General features: G+C 43.1%; 1 protein-coding gene and 1 long non-coding RNA gene across 6 annotated transcripts in view; one reads left to right on the top strand and one right to left on the bottom strand.

Moving 5' to 3' along the window:
• Tmigd3 (transmembrane and immunoglobulin domain containing 3) overlaps positions 1 to 17,824 on the top strand; it is a 76,145-nt gene that overhangs the window by 14,267 nt on the left and 44,054 nt on the right. The gene's annotated exons all lie outside the window — the stretch shown is intronic.
• Positions 414 to 2,907, bottom strand: LOC134485666 (uncharacterized). Its single transcript, XR_010063911.1, has 2 exons — positions 2,281 to 2,907; positions 414 to 679 (listed from the first exon to the last, which is right to left on the bottom strand). It is a non-coding gene; the product is annotated as an uncharacterized LOC134485666 (long non-coding RNA).

Raw genomic sequence — 17,824 nt, forward strand, 5'->3', positions numbered from 1 at the left:
CCTGGTTATGACTTAGCAGGTAAAGGAACTTGCTCCCAAGCCCGAAGACTTGAGTTCAATCCTAGGGAAACCACAGAGGAATTCTGTAAGAAGCCTGCTTCTTATACAACCAGGGTCAACCTGCCCAGGGGTGGCACCACCCACAGTGGGCTAGGCCCTCTCACATCAGTCATTAAGTAAGAAAATGCCCCGTAGATATGCCCGCAGGCCAATGGGATGGAGGCAATGCCTTAGTTATAATTCTTTCTTCCCACCTATGTTGGTTGAGGTTTGTGTCAAGCTGACCAAAACTAACTGCAGGTTAGAACTGAAACTCGACTTCACTCTTAAGAATTCGGACCCCAGTGACAAAAAGGAATGACAGACTGCGGGGTGTGAGAGATGATGTGGATTCAAAGACCAAGAGGCTGCAGGATAAAAACATGTTTTTTTTTTGTTTTTTTTGTTTTTTGTTTTTTTCTCAGTTCAGGACTTGGTTGCACCCACTGAATAGAATAGCAAATGTTAATAAAGCCAACACTGAGTAAGAAGGGTGGGCAAGAGGGTGGGGGTGGGGTGAGGGTTGAGTGGGGTAGGGTTGGAGGGTGGGGTGGGGTAGGGTGGGAGATGACCTTCTCAAAGGGGTTCTTTGGTATCCTCACCTGACTTGCGATCTTGCCAAAATTTGTAAGTCATTCTCCTAAAAAGAAATAAACAGATAAACAATTAAAAAAAAAAAGCCTACCCATTAGGCCTAGCCCTTTTGCTGGTGTAAGCAGAGAAGACAGACGCCTGAAGCACAGAGTCTAAGGGATTCGGGAGCTGACAAGCTGTCTCTCCTTGGCATAAAGGGTCCCATTGCCATAAATGGAAGTGGCGTTCGGAGTGTTGTTTTTGCCAGGTCTCCTGGACTTAAATGGATGTAAATGCTTTTGCAAAGATGGAGAGAGAATGAAGGAGAGGAGGGGGTGTGTCTGGGCATAGAAGCTGGCTGCCAGCCCTCGCTCCAGAGGTCCAAGTTCAAATATGCTTGCAGGCAAGCCTCAGTTAAGTTTTCTGTCCTCATACAATGAAGCTGTTGTACGACCAGAGGCTGGAGCAGGCCACTGGTTTTCCAGAGTCCAACAGCCAGCACCTTTTAGGCTTCCTCTTGATTCTCCTTCTGTTGGAGTTCCTCATAGGGCACTTCTGATCCATCCTACTGTAAGCTCTAGGAAGCAGGACATGCACTGCTCAGGAGTGGGGTGTCAACCCTGTCAGCACACAGCTTCAGAAAGTGACAGAGCAGTCAGGTAATAAAGATATTCGAAAGATCAAGAGCCATTAAACATTTTATTCTGCTTTTAAACATTTGCCCTGCCCTCAACAATCATTTTCGATGACGGAATTCCTGGACTGCTTGGTTCCTTTTGCTATGTCAGTTTAAATTTGTAAGCTCTCCCTACAGGAATTACTTGACTAGATGCCCATCTGATTTTTTAAGTCCAGAGGGATTTCTGTGCCTACTGCTTACAGATATAATCAGATGGTTCTTGAAATGGCCCTGACCCCTTTGTTGGGAATAATTTCGAAAGTGATAAATTTTCTCCCTACCAAACCTCTGAGTGATCCTCCTTTCCTCCCTCCTCCTGTCCCCTGTGTGTGCATGCTTGTGTATGTGTTCGTGCATGATTTCTTTTGAGTTCTCCTTAAACACCAAATATTAAGCAAGTTGGTACAAAAGAAACTAGGTTTGGAGGTGAGGGCTAGCAGAGGCATTTAGCCACGGTGATGATGAAATGGACATTTATTTGGTTCTGCCTCTGACAGGTGCCTGTTAAAGGTACTTAATGAATTGAATTCATATAACACTCAGTGTGACTCTAATTGTTATAATCGTCATCACCTTAAAAATGGAGAAACGGAGGCACAGAAGAATAAAGTCAGGAAGTGTCTTGATCATTGAGTCTGGCTCCCAAATCCATTACTTACAGCCAAATGCTGGACTGATTTACAGTGAATGGGGTGTTCCCTAATTTTCATGCCTCTTGGATTCAGTGTAACCATGAATCTACTCCTGAATATAGTTCCTAATGCTTCCTCACCTTTGTGTTCTGGTCACCAGGCATAAGTAGGAAATAATGGGAGAAGAAACAGGGTGGAAAGTAAGGGGTAACCATGTCATTGAGAGCACACACCTGGCCATTCATGTGCTTATGTGCACGGACATATTTATCATTCACTAAAGACTGTGTGTGTGCATGTGCATATGTATGCAAGTGTGCATGGGGGGCAGAAGTCAACCTCAGGTGTCCTCCTTACCTTCTCTTCCATTCTGGTTGAAACTGGGCCTGTCACTGGATTGGACTTCACCAAGTCTGCTAGGTTAGCTGTGCAGAAAGCGTCAAGGAATCCATCTATCTTCACCTCCTCAGTGCCGGGACTACAAGCCCATGTACACACCTAACTTTTTAAAGTTCTTCCTTTCTTTTCCAAACATAAGTTCTGGGCAGTGAACACTGGTCTTCTGCCTTACAAGGCTAACGTTTTATAGACTGCACCATCCCTGTAGCCTCCTTTTTGGTTCCTTTGAGATAGGTTCTCATGTAGCTCAGGCTGGCCTGAAACTTGTAGAGCTGAGACTACCCTTGAACTCGAGATGCTCTGTCTCCATGAGCCGGGATTGCCCACATTGTCCAAGAGCCATGCCCAACACTGACTCTTTTTTGTATTCACGTCATTTCCACACTCCCTGAGACTTTCTCGGCAGGTTATACATAGCCCTTCCCCGAGGGATCAGTTTTTCCCATTCCAGGTCATGGGAAGGGGCAAGAAGGAGAAGACTTCCTTTTCAAGGGCCTGTCAGGAAACCATGCTTGGAAAGGAACACATGAAAATTGATCAGTAAGAACAGTCAACAGTTTACCAGTCCTCTGTGCATGATAGGGTGCCCTCAGCAGCCTTAGGGTATAGGGGGAGACCAGCCCTGCCCTTTAGGAACTCAGCATTGAGAAAACCAGATATCCAGGGCCCCAGGACCACCCTCTCTGGCCATGTCATTTATCCATATGCTATCTTTATGAGTAGCATGAGTGCTTGACCCACCTGTAGGTAGGTGATGGAAATTGAAACTGGATCACCGGAAAAGCAGTAAATGCTCTTAGCCACTGAGCCATCTCTCCAGCCCTGCCTGAATCCTTTTATACTATTTTATAGTCGGGACTTAAAAGCAGATCCAATTCTTACACAAAGACAATTGAATGCCATGCTGTCATTATGCTGTATGAGGTTGTACTGGTATTCAAGGATACATTTGGAATATTATTAGATGACATACACTTGTAGAGCAGCATTCCTATTGTCCTATTTGTGTGACAAAGATAAAAATGCATAAATAACAATACAATGCATAATGATTACACCTACATAGTACTTACCATATACCGGGCATTATTTTAACTAATTAGTCTCCCAGAGAACTCTGTGGGTGTCAACGAGGTAGTTCAGTGGTAAAAGTGCTTGCCCCCTAGCCTGATTATCTGAGTTTTATTCCCGAGTTTCACATTGTGGAAGGAAAACACTCATTCCTTTGACCTCCACAGGTGGCATGTGTGCACTCTCTCGCGTGCGCGAGCGCGCACACACACACACACACACACACACACACACACACACACACACTTTTTCAAATGTAATTTATAAAAGAGAACTCTATGAAGTAGATATTACTATTATATCAATCTTATATGGATAAGCTAATGTATACAAAGTTTGTGACTTTTTAAAAATATTCCTGAAATAGTAAATGACAAGATCAGAATTCAGTCTCAGGTGTTACTTTTCCCAGGTGTGATAGTTGGTGTATGCTTGGGCCAGGAAGTGGCACTACTAGGAGGTGTGGCCTTGTTGGAGTAGGTCTGTCACTGTGGGCTTAAGACCCTCACCCTAGCTGCTTGGAAGTCAGTCTTCCACTAGCAGTCTTCAGATGAAGATATAGAACTCTCAGCTCTGCCTGTATCATCAAGGGTCTACTATTAGCCAACAGGCTAACCTGTAAGTGACGTGTAAGTGTAAACAAAATCTAGACAACAAACTCCCAACTGTCACTAGTTAAGAGGTATGGAAGTGGGTTGGATGGAGAGGAAAGGATATTTTCTTTTTACAATATATAATCCACCCCCCACCCCCCCGCAGTGCTGGAGATAGAACCCAGAGCTCCACTGAAGGAATTACTCTGAAATGAGATTATGGCTTATTTACAATGTTATGCTGCCATTGAGGGATACAGAGGGCTGTGGAGTCAGTGGAACTTTAGGCAAAGGGAGCGAACCCATGGGATCTGTTTCTAATTAGGGAGAATGAGAACTGGGTCAGGTTGATAAGTGGAAAGGAAAAGAGGAACGTGAAGAGAAGGAGAAAGAACTGAGCAGCCGAAAGAGGCAGCAAAGAAGGGGTGGGGTTGGATCTGTGAGTTGATGTGTGGCCAAGAAGTAGATATTTAACACCGTCAACTTTAAGGACCCACATTTCAATATAAAGTCTTGGGGTGAGAGAGATCTGTGTGTGGGGTTCACAGAAATTAAATACTTAACACATTTATAAAATTAATCAGTAATTGTAAATTTCTAGGTGAGGTGGAGAGGGTGGTCAGAGGGCCCTTGGAGAATTCCAGTCCTAACAGGTTTGGCTCCACTGAGGCCAAGTGCTGTTTTGGAAGGAAGGTTGATCTCCCTTCTGCTGATTATTATGGATGACTAGGGTTGCCCATGGCCACAGAAGCCCGTCAGGGCAGGGGTCATGCTTCAGCTGTTGGGACACTTAGCTGCCCTGCTGACAGGCCTCTCTGACTTGGCCCCATGCCAGCAGATCTCAGTAGCTCTTCTGCTGATCTGCTATCCAGCTCAACCACCTTCAACCAGGCTGAGGGCTTTGGAGGAAGGGCCCTTGGCGCACACAGCGTCAGGCAATGCTCAGCCTTGAAAAGTGAGCCAAAGCTACCTTCACCCTGCTTTCAAGGGCCTGGGCAGAGGCCACTGTTATGGAAAAGACTGAGTCTTCAGGGAAAGGTAAATCTGAAAGCACTGTCAGCTAGTCCAAGGACAGCCGTCCTTGCTTACAATACTCTAGTTACTGGAGTCTTTCTGGAGTATAGACAAGACTGGGTTGACTCCCCCAAACCCCAGGCTCAGATGAACTTCAGTTTAGGACATGACATTTGACAAGAGAAGAGGTACCTCCTCTGTCACCATGTCTTCCTCAGATAGCTGCTAGGATAGCGATGACAGCTCTTTTCTGAGTGGATATTATGCGTCGAGGCTCCTATAGAGCATGCTTCACCATAAGATGCTACCTTATTTTACAGATGCTAAAACAGAGACTTAGAGATGCTCAGGGTCCCACTTATTTATTTCAGGGTAGGATTTGAATTCAGGTCTGTCCTGCTCCAAATCTCGTAACATTGTACATTGTGTTTCCCCCAGATGGTCCTTTCAAACATGGATAGGAATATCTTTTGAGCCAAGCACCCTCTAATGGGCGAGCAGACTGTAGTATAAACATTTGTATGTTACAGGGCCTGGTGTCTATTCTTCCCTGTCTTACGTCACTTGTATTTTGTCTTAGAAGAGACACTCACTCAGCTACTAAGTGCCATGAGGTCCTAGAAGACTCAAAGCCTCATCATTCCTTCCGTATGTTCCAATTCTAGAATTGAATTCGTGCCAGTTGGGTGCAGAGGTCTGTGAGGTGTGCCAGGCTGAGCCTTCTCTCTTTCCCGTGCCAAGCCAGAGGTCCTCTTGCCTGAGCACTGCTGTCCATCAAGCTGATGGGCACCTGAGATGTGCATCTCTGCCAATAGCATCTACTCCTAGTAAAGCTGATCTGTGCATTCGTAAGGGTTGGATGTGATTTCTCCTTGTCTTGAGTGTAGGATCTAAATTATTTCAGCTACTTGAATCGAGCCTCATCTTTATTTAAGCTACAGAGTTCCCTAGAAGAACAAATTAGGAAAATTCTGAGAAAAGGCAGTTCACGGCTGGTTGAGCCTTCGCGTGGGTGGAAATGCACTGCTTGTGGGTATGTCACAGACAGCACTGTTTACGACACACCCCCAGACATACAAAGAACACACTGGAGACTTTTACTTCTGACCAAGACAGAGTAAAGGGAGCCAAGTTTACCTTCCAAATCATAAACTGGACAAAATATGTAAGACAACAATATTCTGATGCTAATCTTATCAGGCTGTTTTGGAAAGTGCTTCCTAAGGAAGAGGAAACAGAGGAAGTGGGCCCTGCAGTTAGCCAGCTTACTATTGGGGGAGTTTCCCATTTGATAGGTTATTTCTGCACTGGTGAAACGAGCCAATTCAAGCAAGATTAGATTAGATTAAAGGCAGGTTTATTGGGACGCTGCTCTTGGGCAAGTTCCCTGGCCCCAAGGATTCCTTGGCAGATTTAGAATCACCCTCTCTCTGGATCCCATAACCTCTTCTGACTCCCATCTTCTTTCCCTACTTGCCTCATAGATTTTCCCCCTCCCCCATTCCTTGAGACACAGGCCAAGGGCCAATCTCTTCTCCCTTACCCACCCAGCTCTTTCTCTGTTTCTCTTCTTACTGTCCCTCCCCCTTCCTCACCCTCACAGGCACCATTTGAAAGTCAGCTGCCTCCCCTTTACCCATCTCCTTCCCATCCTCTTCCCTCCTCAGTGCCTACTCTGTTCTCTTTCTCTTCTTCGACCCCACAACCTACACCCTGGTCTCCATCCGCACACTGGCCTGCCTCACAAGGAGTCTGTCCTGTGGCATCTCACACTGGGCCAAGCAGGCCTCTGCTCTCCTCTGCACCCTCTGGGAGGTGGTAGGAGGTAAGGGGTTTGTTCTAGTCCACCATCCTTTTTTTCCCTACAGGACCTATCCCAGATGGAAAATGGCTAGGTTTCTTCTCTGCCAACCCATCTGCCTATATTAAAGGGTTCTGCTACCTTTGCCAGGCCTATGACCTAACTTGGCATGACCTTGTCATACCATGTCATACAGCTTACTTCCCTTACTCCTAAGGAACATGGATGGGTTTAGGCAGCTGCCAGGCAGTATACAGACCAGACCTACCCTGTGGGTAACAAGGAGATGCCAACTACAGAGCCCAACTGGAATCACCAGCCAGGTAAAAATGGCCGCCAGAGGAGGGACCTCATGGTTTGCTGCTTCCTTCCAGTCAGTCTCAAATAAAATTGTTGACTTTGATAAGTTCTGCGAAATCGCACAACAGGCAGACAAAAATCCGGTCATTTTTCTAAATTTTTTTAAATATTTATTTTATGTATTTGAGTACACGGTTGCTGTCTTCAGACACACCAGAAGAGGGCATTGGATTCCATTACAGATGGTTGTGAGCCACCATGTCGTTGCTGGGATTTGAACTCAGGACCCCTGGAAGAGCAGTCGGTGCTCTTAACCGCTGAGCCATCTCTCCAGCCCCATTTTTCTAAATTGATTACAGAAGTTCGTGATCCCATGTCCCATACCTAGACCCAGCCTCCTCAGCGGGAAACAGGATCATTGCTACTCACTTTATTTCTCTGTCTTGGCCAGATATTCGGAGGGAAAAAGCTTTAAAAAAAGAAAAAAAGGCTGAGGATGGTCCTCAAAGCCCCATACAAGAGTTGGTAAAAACGACTTTTAAAGTCTTTAATGCCTGGAAGAGGCAGCTGAGTTTTCCTGAAAGGCTCTGCCCAAGCCTTAGTAGCTTCCCCGAGGCTAACAGCATCCCTGGGGAGGGAAAAGAGAGGTCACTTTGCCCCATCCTACTGGGGTCAAGCCTAAGCCAGCTCTGCCAGGGACATGTTTTAAGTGCAGTCGTTTGAGAAGGACATTAGTCTCTCAGTGACTCAACCTGAGGCAGCTCACCAAGCCATGGCCTGCCAGTCGGCAGCCTGGCCAGTGGAAGCTGGAATGCCCCATGCCATCTTGCCCTCTGTGCCCTGCCACGTAGGCCTAGCCCTATCAGCGTAGATCCGTCAGTCAGTCCCCTTCGGTTTTCCACCGAAGATCCTGCCACTCCTCTGCATTCTTGCAGAATTTCTTTCACATTCTTTTCTGGTCATGCCTGTCTTCCCAGGTTCCTTAGTCATGGGACAGAATTGTCCCTAGGTGAAAGGTGGCTGTGCTTTCCCTTATTACCACAAGCCTAGGAAGGACAGAATTAGTCCCCAGTAATTTAGCTGTGCTCTAGAACAACACTCAAGTATATTTATGAGAATACACCAACAGGACAAGTCTACCAGGCCTGTTATCCAATTCAAAACAGATCTGGAATGGAAAGAAACAGGAAACAACTAAGGATGAGGGCCCCCCAAACAGAGACCAGAAACGACACTGTTGATGGAATTCTTAGATAAAGGTTGTGTTGTTTCGCTTTTGGTTTAGACCAGAGTCTCCTACAATCAAGACTAGCCTGGAACTCACAATCCTCCTGTGTCCTCTGAAGTGTTGAATTTGCTGGTCTGTGCCCTCCTTACAGTTGTTTAAATGGTGGTAGTAATGTATCCTCTGTGCTGAAGAAAGCAAAAAGATTGAGCATTTGTAGGAGAGGGAAGACTATAAAAAGTAAGCTGGGTGTGGTGAGCTATATACACATGTAATTCTAAAAATTTGGGAAGTCGAGGCAGAGGGATTGCCTCAAAGTGGATGCAGCCTGAGCTCCATAATTTTTTGTTTCTCTTCCTGCCCTAGTGATACAAAATACTCGACCAAAAAAACAAAACAAAACAAAAACAAAAAAACAAAACAAAACAAAAACAACAAAACAAAACAAAAAAAACAAAAAAACAAAAACAAAACAAAAAACAAACAAAACAACAACAACAACAAAAACCCCAAAAACTTAAGGAAGAGAAGGTTTATTCTGGCTCCTAGAGTACAGTCCATCTTGTCAGGAAAGCCAAGACAGCAAGACACCTACAGAGAGCAAGCTAGGGAATGGTGCCACCCACAGAGGGCCTTCCCCACCTAATTATCCTAATCTGGAGCATGTCCGCCTACCTCAGTTAACATAAACAAGATTGTCTCTCACAGTCTTGCCCTGAGGCCTGTCACTCAGGTAATTCTAGCTTCTGTCAAGTCGATAATTAACACTAACCATCATCATAGCAATCCATACCAGCTGGAGCTACAAAGCAAGACTGGGCCTTACCATACCACAGTACCCCCACCTCCCCACTGAGAATAAAACCACGATCAAAAGTAAAACAAGCAAGCAAGAAAAGAAACAGACAAAAATTTGTTTTATGGGCCTATAAAAGAACACCCAAAATGGGATGGTTTGCTTATGGGGTCTTTCTTGTTCACAAGAGGCCTGGGTAGGAAGAAGAAGAGCGAGAGAGAGAGAGAGAGAGAGAGAGAGAGAGAGAGAGAGAGAGAGAGAGGTGGCAGGTGGGGGTGGGAACTTCCTTTTACTAGGAACTCATCCCTACAGTCCAGGCACTAATCCAGTCATGAGGGCACCCTCATGACCTCATAAGGGCATTCCCTTATGGTCTCATTTATCACCATTGCACATGGGCAGTGCAGAACACATTCAGCATAGCATCATTCAACAGCAATAACATCATTCAAAAACAACTTTTTCAGGGGCTGGGGAGGTGTCTCAGTTGATGAAGGGCCTGCTTGTGCAAGCATGAGGACCTGGGTTTGGATCCCCAGAGCTCATGTACAAGTACATGTACAAGTAGAGTATGGTGGCCTGCCTGCATAATGCCAGCAATGGAGAGGCAGAGAGAGGAGGATTACAAAGGCTTTCTGGAACACACATAGAAATGGACCCACACATGCAGCTAACCGATTTTTAAGAATGGTGTCAAAGCACCTGAATGGGCAGAGGACAATCTTTCCAACCAACAGCGCTGAAAGCAATCAAGCGAAACTCACCCCTTATCTGCAAGCCATCTTGAAGTATCTGGAAAGCAAGATTCCACAGAAGCGGCCTCTTAGCTTCATGGAGCAAGGCCTGCAGAGGTAGTCTGTGTGTCATTAGCACAAAGCTTCCTCTTTTCTACTGTCTACGTTGTTGAGGCATCATTGAGCCCTACCGTTCCTAGAGGTCCCGGCCTTTCAGATTCTTGGATCACAGACTCTCTTGCTGCTGTCTGACCTGTGTGAGGGATCATCGCTTTTATGCTTCCGTAATGAAAGCTCTCCATCGTGGGGAATCAGTGCTCCTTGGGGAACACTGATGTGCTGGCTCCCAGATTGATGACTGCACAGTTAATAAAGGCGGCCAAGGCCTTCAGACTTCAGGCACCTGCTCGCTCTTGGCTGTTCCTTCATAAAGGAAAGCAAGCCAGCTCCAGCAGTAATCCCACCTCTGACATAACCTAATGGTTTCCTGGAGAATTTACTTGCACTTGTTGCTAGTCTTTCCCTAAATATTTGAAGATGGAGCACAAGAAGATCTGGCTAGCTTAATGTACGGCATGTGGCTGTAGGGTCCACTGAAGAAGAGAAAACTCATGAAGCCATTGGAAAGTTGCAGGGAATAACGAAAGAAGCAATGAGAGAAACCTAGGCTTGGGATAGCCTCATTCTACCATGAATTAGTGCTCCTGTAACTTGATAATTATGTGCCTAGTGGTCTCTTCAATTACACATCTCTCTGTGCCACAAGCAGTGGTGTAATTTGCACATTAGATCCGAATTAGCTTGGGCATGCTGGCTTATGTCTGTAGTCCTAGCATTTGGCAGGAAAAGGCAGAAGGACTTGGCTGTAAGATAGGACCTGTTCAGATTTCTATTCTGCCAAAAAATCATTTCATGTCAGACTTTAAAAAATTATTTATTTACATTCTAGGCATTGTCCCCCTCCCAGTCCCAGCTCCCAAAGTTCCCCATCCCACTCTTCCTCCCCCTTGCCTTCAAAAGGGTACTCTCCTTCACCAGACATCCCCCTTCACTGGAGTCTCAAGTCTCTCAAGGATTAGGCGAAGCATCTTTTCTCACTGAGGCCAGACCAGGCAGTCCTCTGCTACATATAAGAGGGGGCCTCGGACCAGCCTGTGTATGCTGCTTGGTTGGAGGCTCAGTCTCTGGGAGCTCCCTGGAGTCCAGGTTAGTTGAGATTGCTGGTCTTCCTATGGGATCACCTTCTCTTTCAGCTTCTTCAATCCTTCTCCTAATTCAGCCATAGGCATCCCCAACTTTAGTCCAATGGTTAGTGTAAGTATCTGCATCTGTCCCAGTCAGCTGATGGTAGGGCCTCTCAGAGGACAGTCATTTTAGGCTCCTGTTTTCAGTCTCTTCTCAATTTTTGTCCCTTCAGTTCATTTAGACAGGAACAGTTCTGAGTCAGAACTTTTGACTTTGGGTTAGTAACCCTGTCCCTCCACTTGTGGCCCTGACTGTCTACTGGAGGTGGAGGGGAGTTTCTTCTCCCCATTGTTGGGCATTTTGGCTAAGGTCACCCCCATTGAGTCCTGAGAGTCTCTTACCTCCTGGCTCTCTGGTACTTTCTAAAGGGTCCCCCCACCTCCTACCCCGGAGGCTGAATATTTCCATTCATTCTCCTGGCCCTCTGGGTTTTTATCCTGCTCCCCCCACCTGAGACTGTTCCCCTTTCCCCTCCCCCTCCTCTCTTCCACTCAGGTCCCTCTCTCCCTCTGCCTCCCATGATTATTTTCCTCTCCCTTGTAAGTGAGATTGAAGCATTCTCTCTTGGGTCTTTCTGCTTGTTATACTTCTTAAGGTCTGTGAGTTGTAAGCTTGGTATTTTGTATTTTTCTTTTTGGCTAATATCCACTTATCAGGAAATACATACCATGCATGTTCTTTTGGGTCTGGGTTACCTCGCTCAGGATATTTCCATCCATTTGCCTGCAAAACTCATGATGTCCTAGTTTTTAACAGCTGAATAGTATTCCATTGAGTAAATGAAACACATTTTCTGTATCTATTCTTCAGTCGAGGGACATCTGGGATGTTTCCAACTTCTGTCTAATATATATAAGGCTGCTCTGAACATAGTGGAGTATGTGTCCTTGTGGTATGGTGGGGCATCTTTTGGTTATATGCCTAAGAGTGGTATAGCTGGGTCTTCAGGTAGTACTATGACCAATTTTCTGAGGAACTGCCAGATTGATATCCAGAATGGTTGTACCAGTTTGCAATCCCACCAGCAGTGGAGGAGTGTTTCTTTTTCTCTACTTCCTTGCCAGCATGTGCGCCACTTGAGTTTTTGGTCTTAGCCATTCTGACTGGTGTTAGTTGGAATCTCAGGGTTGTTTTGCTTTGCATTTCCCTGATGAGTAAAGACTTGGAACATTTTGTTAAGTGTTTCTTGGCCATTGGAGAGTCTTCTGTTTTGAGTTCTATGTTTAGCCCTGTATCCCATTTTTAATTGGGTTATTTGGGTTTTTGGAGGTTAACTTCTTGAGTTCTTAATATATTTTGAATATTAGCCCTCTATTATATGTATCATTAGTGAAGATTTCTTCCAAATCTGTAGGTTGCCAATTTGTCCTATTCTCATTCTTCTACATAGAGACTGCCAGTTAGACCAGCATCATTTATTGAAGATGCTTCCCTTTTTCCCTTGTATGTTTTTGGCTTCTTTGTCAAAGATAAAATGTCTATAGGTGTGTGGGTTTATTTCTGAGTCTTTGACTCTATTTTACTAATTGACTTGTCTATCTTTGTACCAATACCATGTGGTTATCACTATTGCTTTGCAATATGGCTCGAAGTCAGGGATGTTGATTTTCTCAGATCTTTTATTGTTAAGAATTGTTTTGGCAGGCTGGAGAGATGGCTCAGCCGTTAAAGGCTAGGCTCACAACCAAAAATATAAGAATTGCTTTGGCTATCCTGGGTTTTTGTTTTGTTTTGTTTTTCCATAAGAAGTTGAGAATTTCTTTTTCCATGTCTGTGAAGAATTGTGTTGGAATTTTGATGGGGATTACATTGAATCTGTAGATAGCTTTTGGTAAGATGGCCATTTTCACTATGTTAATCCTACATATCCATGAACATGGGAGATCTTTCCATCTTCTGGGGTCTTCTTCAATTTCTTTCTTCAGGGATTTGAAGTTCTTGCCATACATGTCTTTTGATTACTTGGTAAGAGTTACACCAAGATATTTTATATTATTTGTGACTATTGTAAAAAATGTTGTTTCCCTAATTTTCTTTCTGAGTCTGCTTATCATTTGTGTAAAGGAAGGCTACTGATTTGTTTGAGTTAATTTTATATCCAGTCACTTTGCTGAAGTTGTTTATCAGCTGTAGGATGTCTCTGGAGGAATTCTAGGGGTCACTTAAGTATACTATCATATCAACTGCAAGTAGTGATACTTTGATTTCTTCCTTTCAAATTGGATCCCCTTGACCTCCTTTTATTGTTTAATTGCTTTAGGTAGAAGTTCAAGTACTAATTTGAATAAATAATGAGAGAGTGGGCAACCATGTCTTGTCCCCGATTTTAGTGAGATTGCTTTTAGTTTCTCTCAATTTAATTTGATATTGACTGCTGGTTTATTATGTTTAGATATGTGCCATGAATTCCTAGTCTCCCCAAGACTTTTAACATGAAGGTATATTATATTTTGTCAAAGGCTTTTTCAGCATTTAATGAGATGATCATGAAATTTTTTCTTGAGTTTGTTTCTATAGTAAACTACTTTTATAGATTTTCATACAGTGAACCATCCCTACTTTCCAGGGATGAAGCCTACTTGATCATGGTGTTTTGATGTGTTCTTGGATTTGGTTTGTGAATATTTTATTGAGTATTTTTGCAGTGATACTCATAAGTGAAGTTGCCCTGACATTCTCTTTCTTTTTTTTTTTTTTTGAGTCTTTGTGAGGTTTAGATATCAGAGTAACTGTTGCTTCATAAAATGAATTAGGTAGTGTTCCTTCTGTTTCTATTTTGTGAAATAGTTGAGGAGTATTGGTAGTAGTTCTTCTTTGAGGGTCTGGTAGAATTTTGCACTAAGACCATGCAGCCCTTGGCTTTTTTGGTTGGGAGGTTTTTAATGACTATTTCTATTTCCTTAGTGGTTATGGGCTGTTTAGATAGTTTGCCTGATCTTGATTAACTTTGGTACATAGTATTTATCTAGAAAATCATCCATTTCATCTAGATTTTGCAGTTTTGTTTACTATAGGCTTTTGTAGTAGGTTCTGATGATTTGTTCAATTTCCTCAGGTTCTATTATGTTTCCCTTTTCGTTTCTGATTTTGTTAATTTGGATGCTGTCTCTGTGCTCTTTAGTTAGTTTGGCTAAGGGTTTATCTATCTTGTTGATTTTCTCAAAGAACCAACTCTTAGTTTGGTTGATTCTTTGTACTGTTCTCTTTGTTTCTACTTGGTTGATTTCAGCCCTGAGTTTGACTCTTTCCTGCAGTTTACCCTTTTGGATGTGTTTACTTCTTTCTGTTCTAAAGCTTTCAGATGTGCTATTGAATTGCTTGTGTTGGATCTCTCCAACTTCTTTATGAAGGCACTTAGTGCTCTGAATTTTCCTCTTATCACTGCTTTCCTTGTGATCCATAAGTTTGGGTAAGTTATCATTGAGGAGAGAGTTGTTCCGTTTCCATGAGTATGTGGGCTATCTGTTGTTTTTGTTGTTATTGAAGTCCTGCCATAGCCTCTGGTGATCTGATAGAATGCATGGGATTCTTTCAATCTTTTGTGTCTGTTGAGTTTTGTTTTGTGTCCAATTATACAGTCAGTTTTGGAGAAGGTTTCATGAGATGCTGAGAGGAAGGTTTATTTTCTTGTTTTGGTGTGAAATGTTCTGTAGATATCTATTAAATCCATTTGGCTCATGATTTCTGTTAGTTTCCCTGTGTCTCTGTTTAGTTTTTGTCTCAGTGACCTTTCCTTGTTGAGAGTAGGGTGTTGAAGTCTCCCTGTATTAAGGAGTGAGGCTCAACGTGTGTTTTGAACTTCAGTAAATTTTCATTTATGAATGTGGGTGCTCTTGCTTATGCTCAGAATTGAGACTTCTGGTTGGTGGATTTCCTTTGTTGAATATGAGGTGTTCTTTCCCATCTCATTTGATAACTTTTTGTTGAAAGTCTATTTTATTGCATATTAGAATGGCAACTCTGGCTTGTTTCTTGGGATCATTTGTTTGGAAAACTTTTTTCTGAAGTAGTATCTGTCTTTGTCACTGAGATGTGTTTCTTGTATACAGCAAAATGGTGGATCCTGTTTATGCATCCAATCTGTTATACTGTGTCTTTTTATTGGGGGAATTGAGTCCACTGATGTTGAGAGATATTAAAGACCAATAATTATTGGTTCCTGTTATTTTTGTTGTCAGCAGTGATATTATGTTTATGTGATTCTCTTCTCTTGAATTTATGAGATGTTTAATTTCTCCTGTTTTCGTGGGTATAATTACCCTCCTTGTGTTGGGGTTTTCTTTCTAGTATCTTCTGTATGGCTGGATTAGTAGACAGATATTGTTTAAATTTAGTTTTGTCATGGAATACCTTAGCTTTTTAAAAACAGTGGCTGAAGATGTGAAAGTTAAGAATTGTTGTTTCCAAAGATGTTAACATTCATAGTGATCCTAGAAAAAAACAGTAGGATTTTTTCTAACTCCTCCATTAGGTTCCCATACTCAGTCTGATGGTTAGCTGTAACTATCTTAATCTGTATCAGTAGGGCTCTGGCAGAACCTCTCAGGAAACATCCATATCAGGCTCCCTCCTGTCAGCAAGTACATCTTTGCATCAGCAATAGTGACTGGGTTTGGTGGCTGCATATGGGATGGATCCCCAGGTGGGGCAGTCTCTGGATCCATTCAGTCTCTGCTCCATTCTTTGTCCCTGTATTTCCTCCAGTGGTTATTTTGTTCCCCCCTCTAAGAAGGACTGATGCATCTACATTTTGGTCTTCCTTCTTCTTGAGTTTCATGTAGTCTGTAAATTGTATCTTGGGTATTCCAAGTTTTGGGGCTAATATCCACTTGTCAGTGAGTACATACCATGTGTGTTTTTCTGTGATTGGGTTACCTCACTCAGGATGATATTTTCCAGTTCCCTCCATTTGCCTATGAATTTCATGAAGTCATTGTTTTTGATAGCTGAGTAGTATTCCATTGTGTAAATGTACCACATTTTCTGTATCCATTCCTCTGTTGAAGGGCATCTGGGTTCTTTCCAGCTTTTGACAATTATAAATAAGACTGCTATGAACATAGGTGAGCATGTGTCCTTGTTATATGCTGGGGCATCTTTTGGGTATACGCCTAGGAGTGGTATATACCTGGGTCCTCAGGTAGCACTATGTCCAATTTTCTGAGGAACTGCCAGACTGTTCAGGAAATTTTCCCCAGTGCCCATGTGTTTAAGGATCTTCCCCACTTTTTCTTCTATTAGTTTGAGTGTATATAGTTTTATGTGGAGGTCCTTGATCCACTTGAACTTGAGCTTTGTACAAGGAGATAAGAATCGATGGATTCTCATTCTACTACATGCTGACCTACAGTTGAAATCAGCACCATTTGTTAAAAAATTCTATCTTGTTTCCATTGGGTGGTTTTAGCTTCTTTGTCAAAGATTAAGTGACCATTTTTGTGTGGATTCATTTCTGGGTCTTCGATTCTGTTCCACTGATCTACCTACCTGTCTCTGTACCAATACCATGTGGTTTTGGGTTTGTTTTGTTTTTGTTTTGTTTTTTTATAAATCACTATTGCTCTGTAATACAGCTTGAGGTCAGGGATGGTGATTCCCCCAGAAGTTCTTTTATTGTTGAGAATAGTTTTCTATATCCTGGGTTTTTTGTTATTCCAAATAAATTTGCAAAATTGCTCTTTCTCACTCTATTAAACTTTGAGTTGGAATTTTGACGGGGATTGCATTGAATCTGTAGATTGCTTTTGGCAAGATGGCCATTTTTACTATTTTAATCCTACCAATCCATGAGTTTTTGAGATCTTTCCATCTTCTGAGATCTTCTTCGATTTCTTTCTTTGGAGACTTGAAGTTCTTGTCATACAGATCTTTCACTTGCTTGGTTAAAGTCACACCAAGGTATGTTATATTACTTCTGGCTATTGTGAAGGGTGTCATTTCCTAATTTCTTTCTCAGCCTCTTTATCCTTTGAGTAGAGGAAGACTACTGATTTGTTTGAGTTAGTTTTACCCAGCCACTTTGCTGAAGTTGTTTATAAGGTTTAGCAGTTCCCTGGTGGAATTTGGGGGCCACTTAAGTATACTATCATATCCTCTGCAAATAGTGATATTTTGACTTTTTTCCTTTCCAATTTGTATTCCTTTGACCTCTTTTTGTTGTCTAATTGTTTTGGCTAGGACTTCAAGTACTGTATTGAATAGTAGGGCAGCCTTGTCTAGTTTCTTATTTTAATGGTTTGCAACTCCATAGGAAGAACAACACCAACCAGCCAGCCTCCCCAGAGCTCCCAGTGACTAAACCACCAACCAAAGAGTACATATGAGGGGACCCATGGCTCCAGCTGCTTATGTAGCAGAGGACAGCATTGTCTGGCTCTAGGAGGAGAAGCCCTTGTTCATGGGAAGGCTTGTTTCCCCAATGTAGGGGAATGTCAGGATGTTGAGTTTGGATTGGGTGTGTGGGAGGGGGAGCATTCTCATAGAAGCAGGGTGAGGGGGGATGGGGGAACCTGGAAAGAGGATAACATTTGAAATATAAATACTTAAACTATGCAATAAAAAAAAGAAAGAAAAAAACCCCAGTAGGATTGATGGATTCTCAGCCACAGATGGATTCTGTGCCAGATCTTTGGCACAAGGGACACAAGACTGTAAATGGCAGCTTAAACTCTTAGGCTTGGCAGAATGGCCTCACTCAAAGTACATACATGCTATCCCTCTTGA

Source organism: Rattus norvegicus, chromosome 2, assembly GCF_036323735.1.
Source record: "Rattus norvegicus strain BN/NHsdMcwi chromosome 2, GRCr8, whole genome shotgun sequence".
Taxonomy (NCBI): Eukaryota; Metazoa; Chordata; class Mammalia; order Rodentia; family Muridae; genus Rattus; species Rattus norvegicus.